Source organism: Cherax quadricarinatus, chromosome 22 (genome assembly GCF_038502225.1).
Source record: "Cherax quadricarinatus isolate ZL_2023a chromosome 22, ASM3850222v1, whole genome shotgun sequence".
NCBI lineage: Eukaryota > Metazoa > Arthropoda > Malacostraca > Decapoda > Parastacidae > Cherax > Cherax quadricarinatus.
This window is the reverse complement of record NC_091313.1, coordinates 24,786,534-24,806,385: the sequence shown is the minus strand read 5'-3', so window position 1 is coordinate 24,806,385 and position 19,852 is coordinate 24,786,534. Positions and strand designations below refer to the sequence as shown.

General features: G+C 37.6%; 1 long non-coding RNA gene across 1 annotated transcript; it reads left to right on the top strand.

Annotated features, from left to right (window-relative positions):
- Window positions 1-402: 402 nt before the first annotated feature.
- LOC138853068 (uncharacterized) lies at window positions 403-19,561 on the top strand. The gene is made up of 3 exons (XR_011392320.1): window positions 403-882; window positions 4,174-4,257; window positions 18,395-19,561. It is a non-coding gene; the product is annotated as an uncharacterized lncRNA (long non-coding RNA).
- Window positions 19,562-19,852: the final 291 nt, after the last annotated feature.

Below are 19,852 nucleotides of genomic sequence, written 5' to 3'. Positions count from 1 at the left end.
ATTTTGTTATTATTATTATTGAGATGCGACTCCCTGCCAATAAAATTCGGTGAACACACACACACACACACACACACACACACACACACACACACACACACACACACACACACACCCACACCCACACACACACACACACACAAACACACACACACCCAAACTAAATTAGCTTTATCAGGATTAGAATCTTTTATTTTACTTCAGTACTTCAAACTTTGCTTATAGGATTAGATTCATATATCTATCTCTGTAATGCTTTGCTATAAATTTTTTTCAATCTTTTTTAAATTTTATTTCATATTCACTTGTACTACAATCAGGTCTCCAGTGACCTGAGAGGAAGTGTGGCTGTGTGAGTAGCTTGTCCGTCTCCTCCATCATGCACACAAAGAGTGGACGGAGGATCGAGTCTCCAACACTCTAGGTGTTGAAGGCAATCGCCAGCAGCCTGACTGTCTAGAGATCGAGTCACAATTAACGGATGGAGGATCGAGCCTCCAACACTCACTGCATTGAGTGACCCTCATACTTTTACTCCTCGGTTAAACATAAATAATAATAGTTATAATAATCCCATGAACACTTGGCAGTAAGTCCATAAAAGCAAAACAACTACGTCTAATAGTTAAAAATACTTTCACGTCTCTGTTTTACATTTCTCCAATCGAAAAAATGTCATCTCTTCAACTATTAAAACCCTTATCAATAATCACTTATTACAAATGTTCCTTTCAACATCACCCTTTCCTCTGTATCTTTCCAGGTGGAAGCAACATTACTGTCAGGGATGGTCACTCTTTTCTAGTGCTCCATAGCAGTTCTTCATTACCTCCAAGTTTACAAAGGGAAGGGGGGAAGCCGTGAACTCATTAAAATTCACATGTATGTTCTCTTTCTCTTACTCTCAGTATCTAGGCAGTGGCTAAACTTTTAAAATGCACACAATATGTCTCTTCTTTCTGAAGTGAAAGATGTTATTGTCGTTTTCTTTCTGGTTTGCTTACTTTTCTCGCATTTATTGACTTGGCCTCTAGGACTAGCTTGGAGGAGAAGCATTAGAACTGCTTGACTCTCTCAACTGGAAGAGGAGCATCTCTCTCTCTCTCTCTCTCTCTCTCTCTCTCTCTCTCTCTCTCTCTCTCTCTCTCTCTCTCTCATGCATATGTCTCCCTCCCTGCTTACTTCACGTTCATCCACAAACAACTAATTCCTAGCATATAAAAGGAGGCATATCCTTGTAGTGCTACTGACAAACAGCCTAACAAATATTCCCAACCACACAAATGACTCCTGCTTACTTAACTTTAAGGCTTATCCTTCATATTAAAATTAAAGATTAGTCCAACACATTTTTGTTCTCGTTAGATAGGCGAAGCTGGAGATGGTGAGAGTAAACAATATTTATAGTTCACACATGGAAGTTTTCTGGTCGTTTGCCTCAGTCTGAGACTGTAGGACGGTGTCGATGAATACATTGTAGCATATTTGGAATAAATGACAATCTTGCAGAATAAGCTTTTATTGTGGCAACGTTTCGCTCTCTGTAAAGCTTTATGTTTCTTTGACATGATACAGCTTTACACAGAGCGTGTCTTTTCTTTAATACTGAGTACAGGACGACACATGTATCCAGCTTATGCTGCCTTTTGCAGGTCAAGGGTCATGCAAGACAGCAAAGCCACTCTCTCTCTCTCTCTCTCTCTCTCTCTCTCTCTCTCTCTCTCTCTCTCTCTCTCTCTCTCTCTCTCTCTCTCTCTCTCTCCTCTCTCTTCATAAAAACATTTTCATTATTTATGAAGTAAATGGAAGTACATGTGACAAGGCGGGTAACAGGAACCCGTATAATCCATGCTGATTTTCTTTGACCATATCAGCATCAATACTCAATAAAAAACTACATGCTCCTTTCATATTCAGTGGTAAAATACACGTTGTGCCAGGACACAGCAGTTGTCCTGGCCACAAGTGAGACTTTTCCCACTTCGACCTGGTGGGACTTCGACGTTCGCTAATATCAGGTCGTCAGTCTTAATGAGGGAACTTCTTCTCTGTGTCAATACTTATGAACCTCCTTGCTTGCTCTCCTGTAGAGATAATTACCTACCTAGTTACCTGCATTGTTTCCTTACGTATCTACCTACGTATCAACCTTTTTAGGTATAAAAAAATTATGTATCAACTTCCCTATGTACGAGGCTACCGCCGTATTAATCTATGTATCAAGCAGCCAAACTACGTATAAAGCTACATATGTATCAACCTACGTATCATGGAATCTACGTATCAAGCTATATTATATATTACAATTATATTAATGTAAAATGCAGTATCGCAAGATTATACCAGATGAACTTCTAATTCTTTGCTGGGAGTAACACACCTGTCAGGGTATTTACCTTGTGTAAATAAAGCTAATGATTTTGGAATCTAATTAAATCTTTTAATGGGAAAAGTAAACAGACACAAAAATAATTATATTTTGTAAAGATTTCTAAATCTTGATAGTACTGAAACTACTGTACACATCAGGTTGCTATGTACTTTTCTTAACAGAAATACCCAAATGCAAACTATGGTAAATTATTTATAAGTGAAAAGTTGAATTAATTTTTCATTATTATTAAGCTTCAGGTTCTATATGAGTAGAGATTCCAACAATCTAAGGCAAAGGGCTCTTGATCCAAGAAATTGGAGGTACACTTTTCGTCCTTAGATCAAACGTAACTACCTTCCATTATTCATACATTATGTTTTACCTATAGCTTCAGTATTTCCCCATAAATCTAATCGTAATGATTGTCTCTGCTCTGTTATTTGCCTTATATATGTAGGAACTAATCTCTAATCTATCTCTCATATTCGATAGAAGTTAGTCTCTCTCTTTTATCACTCGCCTTAGATTCAAGCTGGTCTCTAGTGTATCCTACACCTTAAATAAAAATTAGTCTATATTCTGTCACTTATCTTTGAAATAAACTAATCTCTGTTCTTTTCTTTAGTTGGAACTAGTCTTTTCTCTGCTCCTTAATATATATAGGAACTACAGCAACTTCTACCCGTTATCGCTGATGGCAACGATGGCTTATCGTATCTCACATCTCATATGAGCTAGTCTGTTCTGTCTTATGTCATATAGGAACTAGTCTTTTCCCTATCTTAACATTAGATAGGAATTAGTAGCTTCTCTTGGATAAACATTACAGTAGCATCTTTGCCTCACCCCATTGTCTCAAACAAAAGTGACACGCTCCCCCATTCACTGTATCACATGGTAAAGACGGCAAAGGTAGGACAAAGAAGCTTACGGCAAAACAAGATTTTATTACGCAATGTTTCCCTTTACAAGTCAGCTTTATCAATTTTAGTGAAAGCTCTCCCTTGAGTGAAACGTTGTGTAATAAAGTCTCGCTCTGCTGTAAGTGTCTTTATTACTCTAGTCGTCGATTACTCTGCTTGCCACTATTTAACCTTACAAATATTCGCAAAGAAGCAGAACTCAGTTTGCCAAAGAATATTTCTGAGTTAGAAAAATGCTAACCAAAGTATTACTTACTCTAAATTTGTATTTTACTTATTTTTGGATTGCTATTTTTTTTAGTTAGTCTGTGTGAATATATTAAAATTATCGTTATTATCAACTTTGTGTTGCTGTATCATAGGTTAAGATTTGATGTTGCATGCCATATAATATATAATTTCAGTTGTTGTACATTATTTCACATTCAGGGTCTTTAAAAAGAATTTTGGAAATGGCATTTGCAAAGTGTGAAAAATCTGTTAATAACTGCAGCTTTAACATTCAGTAATGGATATTCACTGAGATCAGTTAGAGATTTACTCTGACAAGTTAACCTCATAAGCTGCATAAGTTAACCTCTCATATCGTAATAGAGAATATACACAGATAAGTGTGTGTATCTCTCAGTATACACTGAGAATTTACTCTAATTACTATTTTATTCTGTAAATTATTAAAGGTATTAGTAAACAGGTGAAGTGCAGCCTTACCTTCCCCCCCCCCTCCGTGCATTTGACATGATTTAACCCTAAAAACCTAATTTACTTATCACCGCAAAATTTCCATTTTAGATTTGCTTTTCTTCCAGTCTGTGTTACCTCTTTATTTTCGGTAAAAAATATTCATCTTTACATCTCACTTTTGCTCCTTGACAGGTACTGGGCATCTTCAAGAAAAAATGGAGCCAACACAAACTGATGCGAGGCGGACCTAACTCCTACGCTGCCACCACCTTCTCGGTAAGGAGGAAGGAAGACCCAAGGAACACCCAGCAACCTGAGACCCACAGACTCACTCAATATGACAGAGACTTTGACGAACACGGTGACGAGGAGTTATGACGCAATGCCCAGACGTGGGTGTAGGAATTATTCTCTCCGCGTCACACAGCTTGCAACCTTAATCAGAAGCACCAGAAAATAAATAACATAGCAACCCAACTATCTTTGACAGAGGGGTGTAACGCACACACACACACACACACACACACACACACACACACACACACACACACACACACACACACACACACACACACATACATACACACACACACACACACACACACACACACACACACACACACACACACACACATACACATACATACACAAACACACACACACACACACACACACACACACACACACAAACACACACACACACCGGGGCCGTGTTTAAAGTATGATTGAGAATAAAAAGGAGTTGAAGATAAAATAAGAAATAGAAGTGGGTAGTTTCTCTGATAAAATAACATTCGAAAAATGAAGATATTAATGCGAAATAAGGAATAGTTAGACTACACAGGAGAAAAAACAACAATTAGAGGAATTGCGCTGTTAGTTGCTGCAACTAACATCTGGCTCTCAAACAGTACACGACCTAGACAAGGCAGGAAGGGCATCAAGAATAATACACACTACCACAACAAAACTAATTATCAATTTGGCATCAGTCATGTCCCCCAACCTCACTGGGGGCCATGAACTTAGTGCATAATTCCAGGATGCATTAAGAGGCTCCCTATCCCTGCATATCATGGAATCAACGAGATTACACCTTGCATTCACCATGTATACCTCAGATGTAAAACAGGTTACAACGTCTCCCAGAGACCAGTAGACCTAATCACAGACTGCACTGTATATTCACAGCCAAACCAGCGGCGTAAAATAATGACATTTGAAACCGACATTAAATAAATTAAAGCCAACTGGTTAAAAAAGACATTGCAGAGAGATGAAATCACGATAGTAAGATTCATATTCACCCACAGAGAAACAAACAAATAAATATATATACCCACAATTCAACACCAGAAGTAAAAAAAAAAATGGAAGAAATGGAAAAATGGAAAAGGAACCAAACACCAATAAACAGAAAGACCATGGACACACATTTTTCACATTCAAGTTGAAAGAGATTGTTGACTCTGCTAGTATCTGAATAAAATGTTCACTGACATACACTACTGATAAGCTGAAGTCAGCCATCACTTATGTCTCAGTCATTCGTGCACAAAACTGTATATACACATTAATTAGGAGTATTAAGTAAGCAAATAAAAAAGAAACTCTAATATGCATATAGGATGAACATAGGAAAATAAGGAGAGTTGGCATCTTTAAAGTTTTATATAGAACAGTTTCAGAATCGATTAATGAAACAAGCAGATCATGACAGATAAGACAATAAATAGGAACTTATGCAATCAGTGTATGAAAAAATGCTTTCAATTATGTTAAATAAAGTGCAAATTAATATTTATATTCAAAGAGAACATTTTATTTGTTTTTCCATAAGTCATGTCAATGCTTATTATATAGGTTAGTCGAGGCCATCTACTTGCACAATAATGGGCGTGTCTGAAGTATTGTCTTTGCGCCATAGTGAGCATTTGAAAATGAATGTTATAGTACTATAGTGGACTTCTCTAATTCATGGTTATTTCATCATAGAGAGAATGTCTAGATACATATTATGGCAACATAATGAACATCTCCACCATGCACCCCTTGCCAAGTATAATACTACGACACAAACAACTCAAAAACATTTGTATATTTAAGCAGCCAGTGGTGCTTTGAACTATGAAATAGTCAACAAGCTTCGAGCAATTCTAATTTTGGTCTTGGCCAGAATAATGTCTCTAAACTCACAATGTAAAGACTCAGAACTGTTATAAATATAGCAGATAAGTTCCCAAATATTAAGAACAAGCAAATTAGGCTGTGAAGAATTCGAAATCATTAATGTCTGTTGTCCTCATCAACAACACACACTATGTTATATACTAAGTGTACTCGGCTACAACATCTGATGGAAGCATTTATAGTCTCATATGGAAGCATTGATATTCTCACCAGTGACACAAGCCATGATGCACTTAGGCTTCACACTCACGAGTACACATGTACACAATTATCATCTATTTCACTGATTAACCTTCTGCCTGCTGCAACTTTACGTCGAGAATAATGTTGCAACACTTGGAAAATTTCTAAATATAAATAACAAACAACCCTGGCAGCTGTGAGCGTGTTAGATAGGAGCGAATGGGGACAAACGGTTTTTAGGACTTGACGTGCTGTTGGAGTGTAAGCAAGGTAACATTTATGAAGGGATTCAGGGAAACCGGCAGGCCGGACTTGATTCCTGGAGATGGGAAGTACAGTGCCTGCACTCTGAAGGAGGGGTGTTAATGTTGCAGTTTTATAACTGTAGTGTAAACATGCCTCTGGCAAGACCGTGATGGAGTGAACGATGATTTTTTTTTCTGACCGCCCTACCTTGGTGGGGGGCGGCTGATGTGTTAAATATATATATATATATATATATATATATATATATATATATATACATATATATATATATATATATATATATATATATATATATATATATATATATATATATATATATATATATATATATATATATATATATATATATATATATATATATATCGTGCCGAATATGTAAAACTAGTCAATTAGCAAGAACTCATTTAAAATTAAGTACTTTCTGAAATTTTTTCTTATACGTTTAGAGATATATTTTTTCATTAATGTTAATGTAAAAAAAATTAATTTTGCACCAAAAGAATCTTAGAAAACTTACCTAACCATATTATAACAAAAGCAATTTATTTTAGCATAAGCCAACTAAATATGTTTTAAATACGTTTACAGCAATTTAATACTAAACAAACACAATCAAATATATATTTTTTCGTTAGGTTCAGAATGATTTTGGCGAAATTATTGCATACACAAATTTTCACTTGTCCTATATGGTAAGATGAGCGTTGCTATTTACGCCAAGATCGCAAGTTGTGCCTATTCGGCACGACATATATATATATATATATATATATATATATATATATATATATATATATATATTTAACAAGTTGGCCGTCTCCCACCGAGGCAGGGTGACCCAAAAAGAAAGAAAATCCCCAAAAAGAAAATGCTTTCATCATCATTCAACACTTTCACCTCATTCACATATAATCACTGTTTTTGCAGAGGTGCTCAGAACACAACAGTTTCGAAGCATATACGTATAAAGATACACAACATATCCCTCCAAACTGCCAATATTCCAAACCCCTCCTTTAGAGTGCAGGCATTGTACTTCCCATTTCCAGGACTCAAGACCGGCTATATAAAAATAACCGGTTTCATTGAATCCCTTCACTAAATATTACCCTGCTCACACTCCAACTGATCGTCAGGTCCCAAATACCATTCTTCTCCATTCACTCCTATCGAACACGCTCATGCACGCCTGCTGGAAGTCCAAGCCCCTCGCCCGCAAAACCTCCCTTACCCCTTCCTTCCAACCTTTTCGAGGACGACACCTACCCTGCCTTCCTTCCCCTACATATTTAAATGCTCTCCATGTCATTCTACTTTGATCTATTCTCTCTAAATGACCAAACCACCTCAACAACCCCTCTTCAGCTCTCTGACTAATACTTTTATTAACTCCACACCTTCTCCTAATTTCCACACTCCGAATTTTCTGCATAATATTTACACCACACATTGCCCTTAGACAGGACATCTCCACTGCCTTCAACCGCCTCCTCGCTGCTGCATTCACAACCCAAGCTTCACACCCATATAAGAGTGTTGGTACTACTATACTTTCATACATTCTCTTCTTTGCCTCCACAGATAACGTTTTTTGTCTCCACATATACCTCAACGCACCACTCACCTTTTTTCCCTCATCAATTGTTGCGGCCCCTGCCAAACTAGCGGTTAAATAGTTAACCTGCCGGCCGGCTGTACCACTGGGTGCGTCATCAAACCCAATGTGGGGGCTGCTGAGCCGGCCTTAGAGCAGTAAGAGCCTGAGTGCCTCACGGTACACACCTAAGCAGTAGGTACCTGACCACCGAAGGGTACACGTCTACTGGCTTTAGTAACAGTATGTACCAGAGCGCCTCGCTGTACACACCTAAGCAGTAGGTACCTGACCACCGAAGGGTACACGTCTACTGGCTTTAGTAACAGTATGTACCAGAGCGCCTCGCTGTACACACCTAAGCAGTAGGTACCTGACCACCGAAGGGTACACGTCTACTGGCTTTAGAAATATTATGTACCTGAGCGCCTCGCTGTACACACCTAAGCAGTAGGTACCTGACCACCGAAGGGTACACGTCTACTGGCTTCAACATTAAGTACCTGAACTCCTCAGGGTACACGTCTATGCAGTAGGTACCTGACCACCGAATCGTACCTATCTACTGGCGTTAGAAGAACCGCTCACCGCAGCTCACTGAGTCTGTTGGCCTCAGTTACTTGACGGCCGCATTCAGTGAGCTTGCAGCATGGTGTTCGGCTAGCGGTGTGTCAACCGCCTTTGGAGAGGATTTACTGGACTACCGGTGATGTCTGTGGACTCACCGTCTACGTTGATCAACTGTGGGCCGGAGTCGTCAGATGCTGTTTAGTGGGACATTACATGAAGAAAAGGTTGGAGTGTTACACTGAACTGGGCCAGGACCGTAGTGTGACACTGAGGGACGTACGATGGAGTGGAACACTGAGATATGCACAGGACCGTAGTGGAACACTGAGATGAAAAGGGTGTCGTGGGACACTGAAGATGGCCTGGTTGTAGTGTACACTGAACAGTGTCGTGTGACTGACTTCGTGTCGTGAGAGGCAGTTGATTGTAATTTATTATTATAAAAATGTTATTTATAATTTATTGTTTTAGCATAGAGATATATATATAGTGACAGTAGTGTCAAGAGTTGTACCCTGTGTAGGGTTATTAATTATATTTTAGTAAAATGCGGCCGTCAAGTAACTGAGGCCAACAGACTCAGTGAGCTGCGGTGAGCGGTTCTTCTAACGCCAGTAGATAGGTACGATTCGGTGGTCAGGTACCTACTGCATAGACGTGTACCCTGAGGAGTTCAGGTACTTAATGTTGAAGCCAGTAGACGTGTACCCTTCGGTGGTCAGGTACCTACTGCTTAGGTGTGTACAGCGAGGCGCTCAGGTACATAATATTTCTAAAGCCAGTAGACGTGTACCCTTCGGTGGTCAGGTACCTACTGCTTAGGTGTGTACAGCGAGGCGCTCTGGTACATACTGTTACTAAAGCCAGTAGACGTGTACCCTTCGGTGGTCAGGTACCTACTGCTTAGGTGTGTACAGCGAGGCGCTCTGGTACATACTGTTACTAAAGCCAGTAGACGTGTACCCTTCGGTGGTCAGGTACCTACTGCTTAGGTGTGTACCGTGAGGCACTCAGGCTCTTACTGCTCTAAGGCCGGCTCAGCAGCCCCCACATTGGGTTTGATGACGCACCCAGTGGTACAGCCGGCCGGCAGGTTAACTATTTAACCGCTAGTTTGGCAGGGGCCGCAACATCAATTCTATGATTAACCTCATCCTTCATAAATCCATCTGCCGACACGTCAGCTCCCAAGTATCTGAAAACATTCCCTTCTTCCATACTCCTCCTCCCCAATTTGATATCCAATTTTTCTTTATCGAAATCATTTGATACCCTTATCACTTTACTCTTTTCTATGTTCACTTTCAACTTTCTACCTTTACACACACTCCCAGACTCATCCACTAACCTTTGCAATTTTTCTTTAGAATCTCCCATAAGCACAGTATCATCAGCAAAAAGCAACTGTGTCAATTCCCATTTTGTATTTGATACCCCATAATTTAATCCCACCCCTCTCCCGAACACCCTAGCATTTACTTCTTTTACAACCATGGTGACATTACACATCCTTGTCTAAGGCCTACTTTTACCGGGAAGTAGTCTCCCTCTCTTCTACACACCCTAACCTGAGCCTCACTATCCTCATAAAAACTCTTTACAGCATTTAGTAACTTACCACCTATTCCATATACTTGCAACATCTGCCACATTGCTCCCCTATCCACTCTATCATATGCCTTTTCTAAATCCATAAATGCAATAAAAACTTCCCTACCTTTATCTAAATACTGTTCACATATATGCTTCAATGTAAACACTTGATCTACACATCCCCTACCCACTCTGAAACCTCCTAGCTCATCCCCAATCCTACATTCTGTCTTACCCCTAATTCTTTCAATTATAACCCTACCGTACACTTTTCCTGGTATACTCAGTAAACTTAATTCCTCTATAATTTTTACAGTCTCTTTTGTCCCCCTTCCCCTAATATAAAGGAACTATACATGCTCTCCGCCAATCCATAGGTACCTTCCCCTCTTTCATACATTTATTAAACAAAAATACCAACCACTTCAACTCTGCTTTTAACATTTCTGTCATGATCCCGTCAATTCCAGCTGCTTTACCCCGTTTCATTCTACGTAATGCCTCACGTACCTCCCCCACACTCACATCCTGTTCTTCTTCACTCCTAAAAGATGGTATACCTCCCTGGCCAGTGCATGAAATTACCGCCTCCCTTTCTTCGTCGACATTCAAAAGTTCCTCAAAATATTCTCGCCATCTACCCAAAACCTCCATCTCCCCATCTACTAACTCCCCTACTCTGATAGACGTGCGAGAATTAAATGGGTAAAGACATACACGTACATAAAAGTATAATAATTTTATAATTAATTATAAAATAATTAATGGACTTAATTATTAATAATCGTTAATAATTAATTTTTACAAAAAAGCATATATAAATGTCCTCAGGTTCTTGGCTCATAAGTCACTGTGTTGTCTTCTGTTGTATATTTACACAAAACTGAAAGGCTTAGTGTGCCAGTGTACAAACTAAAATAATATTAAATTCACATGTTTTTCTTTATTCAAATATAAATATATTCGAAATTTGCTAATCAGAATCCACTTATATGTAAATTTCATGATTTTCTCAAGCAGCTTAGTCTTTCCTTACTATTTTTGATGGGCAAATCTCACTTTAGTTAGCTGCTGACTGTACGTTGCTTATATTTAACACTATTCTGCATACTGTGTACTGGCTGTATAAATGTGATTTTAAGATTTTAAATGTATTTATTGTATTCGTTATTTTGTCTATATATATATATATATATATATATATATATATATATATATATATATATATATATATATATATATATATATATATTTCTGTATGTTTACCTAGTTTTCTCTCTGTCTCCAGCTGTTCCTAAGACTTTCAAAGACTGCATCTCTCTCTTTCTGTCTCTCTCTCTCTCTCTCTCTCTCGCTCTCTCTCTCTCTCATTCGCTCTCTCTCTCTCTCTCTCTCTCTCTCTCTTATTTATCTCTATCTCTGTCATTACGTGTGATCTTATCTCAAGTTTTTAAACATTTCAGCGTATTTCTAGGTGTTCGTGTGTGTGTTCGTGTGTGTGTGTGTGTATGTGTGTGTGTGTGTGTGTGTGTGTGTGTGTGTGTATGTGTGTGTGTGTGTGTGTGTGTGTGTGTATGTGTGTGTGTGTGTGTGTGTGTGTATGTGTGTGTGTATGTGTGTGTGTGTGTGTGTGTGTGTGTGTGTGTGTGTGCATGTGTGAATTTACCTATTCGTGTGTATGTATAAGTAGTTGCAGGAACACAGCAGTGCTCGTGATGTCCTTTCTTCAGTAACTAGTATACATTTGTTTATATTTTTCCTTGGGTTTGGCCACGCCTGCGTTTGAAATCATATACAGAGTCTGCCTTCCCTACCTTGCCTTGTAGTATGTTATAGCACTACAATTTTCATAAAGAATTTATTTTTCCCTTGTCCCTAAGGGTAATCTGTGCATTTGACTTTTACTTGAGTTTCCTTGTAGTTTTCCCTCTTATGTCAAACACATTGTATTTCTACATTGTTCGTATTACTGGTCATCTTAAATATCATGACCATTACCTTTTATAATTCCCCTCTTTTTCACAAGAGGTTCAGATGCATTAGTCTCTCCTCATTGTTCAAGTATTTCAGCTCCAAAAGTAATTTGGAGGGACTCTTCTGTATATTTTTAAATTTATTTACATTTTTTACTAGCCGAAGGCTCCACGCTGGCTCTACATCTTCAAGTATTGCTACTAAATATAGAGTCTTAATGATTCATTGTTTAGGTTCCTGAAAGCAGTTACTACATTTGTAAATTTGATGTATGCTGCACATGTTATTCTTTTTAGGAGATATTTAAAAATTTTAATTTTTTCTATTTATTTCATAAAATAAAGCGAACACCGGTGTGTGTGTGTGTGTGTGTGTGTGTGTGTGCGTATGTGTGCGCGTGTGTGTGCGCGTGTGTGTGCGCGCGTGTGCGTGTGCGCATGTGTGCGTGTGTGTGCACACGCGCGCGCCTGCTGGTTGTGTTTTTCTTCTAAGATCCTAACTCTAACTCATAATCTAGTATCTATCTTCTCCATCTAAGACAATAGTCTCCTCATTTTGTATATATACTTCCTAACGCTATTTCCAAAAATATTCCCTGTCTATCCATTTTCAAAGTCAATGTTTTTAGCTATCTACCCATTTTTCCTAGCACTCACCTCATCCAGCTTCCTACCTACTTGCTAACGCCTTTCTCTTCCAGTTGTCTTACGCCCCACCCGACTTGGTTCTATGGTGTTCAGCCCATTCTCGTTTCCTGCTGTTGAACTCCCACCCTGCTGTTGAAGCTCTCCCTGCTTCCTGCTGGGTAACCCATTTCCTGTTCTTCCTTGCTATATAGTACACAGCCTTCTCATGCTTCCTTATTTGTAGCTCTCTGTCCTTTGTAGTGCTCTACCTTCTGTAGTGATCTGTTCTCTGTATTGCTCCATTTTCTGTAATGTTCCGCCATTGGTAGAACTCGTTTCTATTTGAAGGCTTTGCAGTCATTCTTTATCTTATTCTTCATCATTTATATGCCACAGTTTCTTCTGCCTCCTCTGTCCTCCTTCGCATTATCCATTTTAAGCTATGTTTACCTCTTTCCCTCTTTTACGTTTGCCTCTCATCTCCCACTCCTAATATTTCTACTAAAAAATAATTTTTCCTTTATTTTTGAGAGCAGCTGTATTATTTTCTCTGCTTCCACTTATTGATAATCACTAATAACAGTCGTTATTCCTTACTTAAAGTAACAGTGTTATTTTCTTACATTTTCTCATTACCGTATTTCATTATTTTCAACAACTTAATTTATCTTCATAATTCATCCATGTTTTCTGTTTGTATATCAGTGTCTTTTTCCTCTCTGTTTTGTTCCCATATTTATGTATTATGCAAAGAATCTCTTGATTTTTACTGCTTCATGGGCCTTCAGTTGTTACTGCTCCTCCTGTCACTGTTTTTCCTGTGTTTACCTCACTTCAGTTTTCTACTGTTCAACCCATCCCCGTTTTCTACTGCATGCTACATTCTAGATGGACACGCTAAATGGACATCCTAGTTTATGTCCTACTGCTTCAAATAATTAAGGTAGGACTGTAGAATTTTCTCTGGTGTATGCAGGAGGCTTTTGCTCGGTAATAACAATAAACTATAAATAATAGAGTAATAAACTGAATGTAACAATAATTACATAATAAAGTAAGTAACCTGAATAAGAAAATATTGAACAATACTGAAAAAAATACTCATTCACATCACTTAATTAAATTAAAAATATATTAAATGAAATTTAAATAAATAAAATAAATTGTATATAAACATCCTAGGCTACTATAAAGTAACAGAAAAAAGATAATGCCATATCTGCAAAATATTAGAGGTTTTGCAATATGGTAATTGTCTCACTACGAGCAAATAATTCCATGCTTAAGTAGTTCTGCACATTTCCTGTATCTACACATGCACACATAGACATAGCTTAGCATCACTCGATAATAAATAATACACAGCCCAGTTTAGAATGGCTAAACCTACAAGAACACACTGCAAAATTTGCATGCCTTGAATTTCAAAGCAAATCATGAAAGTGCTTTAGGTACGTCCTCAATAAACTGGTCAAAACATGGACGACTGGTTGGTTTGTTCAGATTATATACTATCGACTACGCGAGTTTTTTTTTTTTTTTTTTAATGTGCTAGTCACTTCAAGACCAGTCAAGGATGTTGAAACACACCCCATCCCTGAGAGGTCCCTCGATACTGGCGAAGGGTTCTTGATGCAAACGTGGGAATTGTCCCATGCCTTGGATCAAATGTAACTGTTTCACTGCCCCACGGGCTTTGTAACAGCTGCGGGATTAACGCTTCACAATAATAATAATAATAATAATAATTTAATCCCTAAAATAATGATAAAACTAAGTTATCATTGTATATACACTGAGATTCACCTTTCTCGGTATATATACAATGAGACGTCACACTTCTCAGTGTGTATATACACTGAGAGATTTACACTTCATTGTGTATATATACACTTAGAGATTCACACCTTTAATGCATATTCACTGAGAGATTCATACCCCTCAACTAATATACATCGAAAGACTCATAACTTCCCATTTAAATACACGGAGAGACTCACACCCCTCAATGTATATAACCTTGTTAACGTGTTAATCCAGCTGGCATCAAATAATTTCTCACAGCTTTCTCGGGCCATTTGAAGCTTTATTCCTCCAGGGAAAACAGCTACCCAAAGTAATGCAGTTTCGTTCTTAGGTTAAGCCATTTATGCTAGTTTACAGAGCACAAATTTAACCAGTTAGTTAAATATGGTAGGTTAGTTTGGGCGAAAAAATGTAAATAGGAATATATAACGTGCATAAATTTAACTATTTTCCCTGATGTGTGTGTGTGTGTGTGTGTGTGTGTGTGTGTGTGTGTGTGTGTGTGTGTGTGTGTGTGCGTGTGTGTGTGTGTGTGTGTGTGTTGTGGGGGAAGCGAATCTAAGTTGGTCTGTTTTTCTATACATATGTATTTTGCTTATGCTTCCTTGTTCAGCCTGACTGTATGAGTTCGTTGGGATTAGGTATAGGTAGGTGAACAAGAGTGTACCACAATAGGCTTTCTTTATTATTATTATTATTATTATTATTATTATTATTATTATTATTATTATTATTATATCTAAAGAATATGACCTCGTTGCTGTTTGACTCTACTTAAAATCTAAGTAGTTATAAAACACAACAAAGCTGAAATGAATAAGTAAGAAGAAAGTCTAGAGAGGCCTTTGTTTTTTTCCAGTACTGAATAGAGTTTGTCTGCCAAAATGAGTGACAATGTGTTAGGAGACCTTCGACTTTTGAATTGCGAGGTCACTTTGGGATTGAAGACTAATGGACACCACTCTCAATCGTTGAACTGTGAGGTATACCGGGAGAAGGAAGAGGAGTTTAAAAACTATCGACTACACGAAGTCATTAAGATTGCACGTAGACTGTTCAAAACTAGTTAAGAATTCTGTATTCTCTCTCTCTTTATATATATATATATATATATATATATATATATATATATATATATATATATATATATATATATATATATATATATATATATATATATCTTGGTATGTATACTCTATGTGTTAAAGTGTAAAACACTGCTGCATTACTGTATCAAAATGCAATGTCCGAACCTGTTAATCATGAGGAATGAAGGACAGCAGTTTGAGTGGCTAGAAGGGTGTACTTACATTTCCTGTAACTGAGAGTCTTACAAGTGTATTATTGCTTACAATAATGCACGGCAAGTTCATAGTTTAGACACCCTTTCCTTAGTATTGAGCTCTGTGAAGTTTCTAAGCGAAACGTCGTCTAAAATAAAAAAAAAAGTTGTTTGTGAATTGCATTCCTTAATACTTTCTTGACTGGTTATTGTCCCAGTCACCAGTCAGTTCTGTAGTTATATACCGAGGACCAGAGGTTAAATACAAAGAGAGTTGTATGCCTTTCAATTTGAATACGCTGAAAGTTTACTGTAATCCCGATTTTAGAAATTAAAGAATCCTTGACCGGTTGCGAGCGGGTTACATGCCGCCTTAATGACCCTTTGTTTCATCAATAAGTTTTAAACCCAATTAAGCGAGTATAGAGGGAAAAATGTTTAAAGGAATACCTGTAATAATAATAATTTTATCTTAGGATACACTACTATGTAATGATTCTTTGGAAATATAAACACATATGCAGTATAAAGTGATCCTTTATTGACTACGTTTCGCCCACACAGTGGGCTTTTTCAAGTCACAAACAGATCTACCTGGGGTGGAAGGGACGCGAGTATTTATAGTCAGGTTCAGAAGGCTGAGGTCAGGTGGAGAATGCTGCATCTGATGATGTACCGAGTGGGGTTATAGAGTCTAAAATCTTGGGTAGCTTGGAAATGAGATTGGATAAGTTTGTGAGCAGTGTTCTTCCATTCCTGTGTTTTTATGTGGGATAGCGATGAAGAAGTTTCTTGGCAAGTGGTTCAGCTATGTTATAGAAGCCACTGTTCTGGTTGAAGTTGTTGGATATAGAAATAAGTGATGATTCCAGGATTCTTCGGTATTGGGTCTTGTCTTCTGTGGCGATAAGTCTTGAGTTTCTGTAGTTTATCAAGTGGTTGTGTGAATTACGATGTTGTACACAGGCATTCCTTGTGTCGTCAGACCTGCTTGCGTATTGGTGTTCTGAAATACGTGTTTGGAGGTCCCTTGATGTTTCACCCACGTATAACTTGTTGCAGTCATTACAAGGGATTATGTATACTCCTGCAGAGGGTGGAAGCTTGTCCTGTCTATCACTGGTAATGTCCTTGATGGTCGTGGTTGTGGAGGTAGATACTTGGAATGAGGTATTGGAAAAGATGTTGGAAACGTGTTTGGCAATGGAGTTGGTAGGGAGGACTATGTATCTCTTCTCGGCAGTGTCTTCTCTGGGTGTGTTGAAGATGTTTAATGCCCGTCGTCTGCAGTCTCTGATGAAGTGACGAGGATAGTGGAGTTTAGAAAATACTTGAACAAGTATTTTCTAAACTCCACTTGCCAAGAAACTTCTTCATCGCTATACCACATAAGAACACAGGAATGGAAGAACACTGTAGAAGGTCTGCTCACAAACTTATCCAATCTCATTTCCAAGCTACCCAAGATTTTAGACTCTATAACCTCACTCGGTACATCATCAGATGCAGCATTCTCCACCTGACCTCAGCCTTCTGAACCTGACTATAAATACTCGCGTCCCTTCCACCCCAGGTAGATCTGTTTGTGACTTGAAAAAGCCCACTGTGTGGGCGAAACGTAGTCAATAAAGGATCACTTTATACTGCATATGTGTTTATATTTCCATTGTGTCGGTATTTTATACCATTTATTTCCGTAATGATTCTTTGTTTAATGAACGAGCTGTAAAACCTTGCTGGTGTAGCCCAGCGTATGTTTAACTGTTGACTGGGTCATCGTCTTATTAAGACGTGTGTCCAAGAGACCAATGTTTTGTTTCCTGATGAATAAAACACCACTACCAAGTGCCAGGAAAATGTGTTAAACTGCCTTTTATTTGATTTAAACAACAATCAGATGTCTTTGTTAACAAAGCAGTTTGGAATGTGCCTGCATGTTGAACTCTGCTTCTGCCGTGAAAACAATCCACTCACATTCGTCGTGGTTCACTCTACATTGTCTGTGACTGTATGCGCATGTTCAGTGCTGACTTGTGTATTGTTAATGTCTGTTTCCCTTATGCAAGTCCTCCATGTTATTCCTCCCAGCTTCATTGTATCTACATGAAGGTATGACGAAACAAAAATATTGGTGTCTATGGAATTATAGTGCATATAACAATGACATGTAATCAGTGGAAAGTAAAACATCATTGAACTTAGTATCTCTTATCATGGTTCTCCTAAATAACAATTTGTATCTTGCTTTTATTTCTGTTGCTTTTTTCTATGATTTGATCTTAATGAAACTCAAGACACTAATCTATTTTTGGTCGTGGTTTCTTTCAGTATATGAAGTCCAGTATGGCTGATGGGAACACCACTGTTACCAATTACGGTACATCCATCGAGGGTGACGACGTGTAAGCCTGTATATGATGGAAACCCTATTATCAACAATTAGACCATAGGCCTACTGCACGTTTATCGAGGGTGAAGACGTGTAGGCCTATGCATGTTGGGAACCCAACAATCACCATTTAAACCCTAGGCCTACTGCACGTCCGTCGAGGGTGGCAACGTGTAGACACGTGGTAGCAACACTTCAAAATAACGTAACTGAGAGAAGAAATGAAATGTTAAATCAAGGTATCAAAACGTGCATTCTAAAGAAGACATTCTGAGTGAACGTAGTCATAGATTTATGTTTGTATTTGGGCTTTTCTGAGAAAAATCGCGAGATAAACCTAGTTAGTAAGGGTCTCTCTGTTCAGTTTTACTACAACTGTTAAACTTTCACAGGAATAACACATTTCGTTACTGATGAATAATACTTAGATTAATCTTACAATACCTTTGTTAAGCAGATTTAAGGTATATTAAGTTTTGTGAATTTTAATAATAGATTAGGCTATTTGATAAGTTTTGAAGGGAATTAAACGAATTACATACCATATATATTCAGGTTGAAACATCTACTTCGTTGAACTTTTTATAAAAAAAATATTTTTTAAAAGAATATTGGACTTGTGTGACCATTGCATATCAAGAATAGCAGTTACACAGAGTCCAAAGAGAACTTGCACCAATAGGTGATCTTCAATTAGACGTCAAAACAATGTAAAGTTGTAGTTAAAAAAAGTGATTCAGGATCATACTTTTTGTATCTGTTGAATTCTAAGTACATTGAAGAATCATCTTTAACAGTGTGAGTATATCCTAATATTTCTGAAAATATGTGTACATACTAATCTCTAACTTTTTTGAGAGCGTGTATATTCTAATCTCTTGGAAATTATGTATATACTTATTACCTTGAAAGCGTTGTATGTGTGTGTGTGTGTGTGTGTGTGTGTGTGTGTGTGTCTGTCTGTCTGTATATACCTCATTCTAACCTTGTATATTCTAACCTTGTATATTCTAACCTTGTATATTCTACCCATGCTGTCTTTATTTTGAAATATTCAAATTTTTGTTAGTAAATAATTTAAAATATTTAATCACCTGTTGCCAAAAAATTTTTAATGTCATTTTCCTCGTAGGAATGAATCTTACTCCATATACACTTGCATATAGGCTTTCTCGAAGAAGAATTTATTTTTTATCTTGAATCACCTTCCTAACTTGCATTTATCTATCAGTATATTAGTCAAATAAATAACAAAAGCATGGAAAATATGCAGTCAGTTCATTTGTTTTCAAACTTTTCTTGGTATTGCTTTAAATTTGTAAGTATCTTTGTCAGTATAGACCTGCAACGATCTCTGTCTATCAGCTAAGTCCTTTAAATATATAAATATATATATG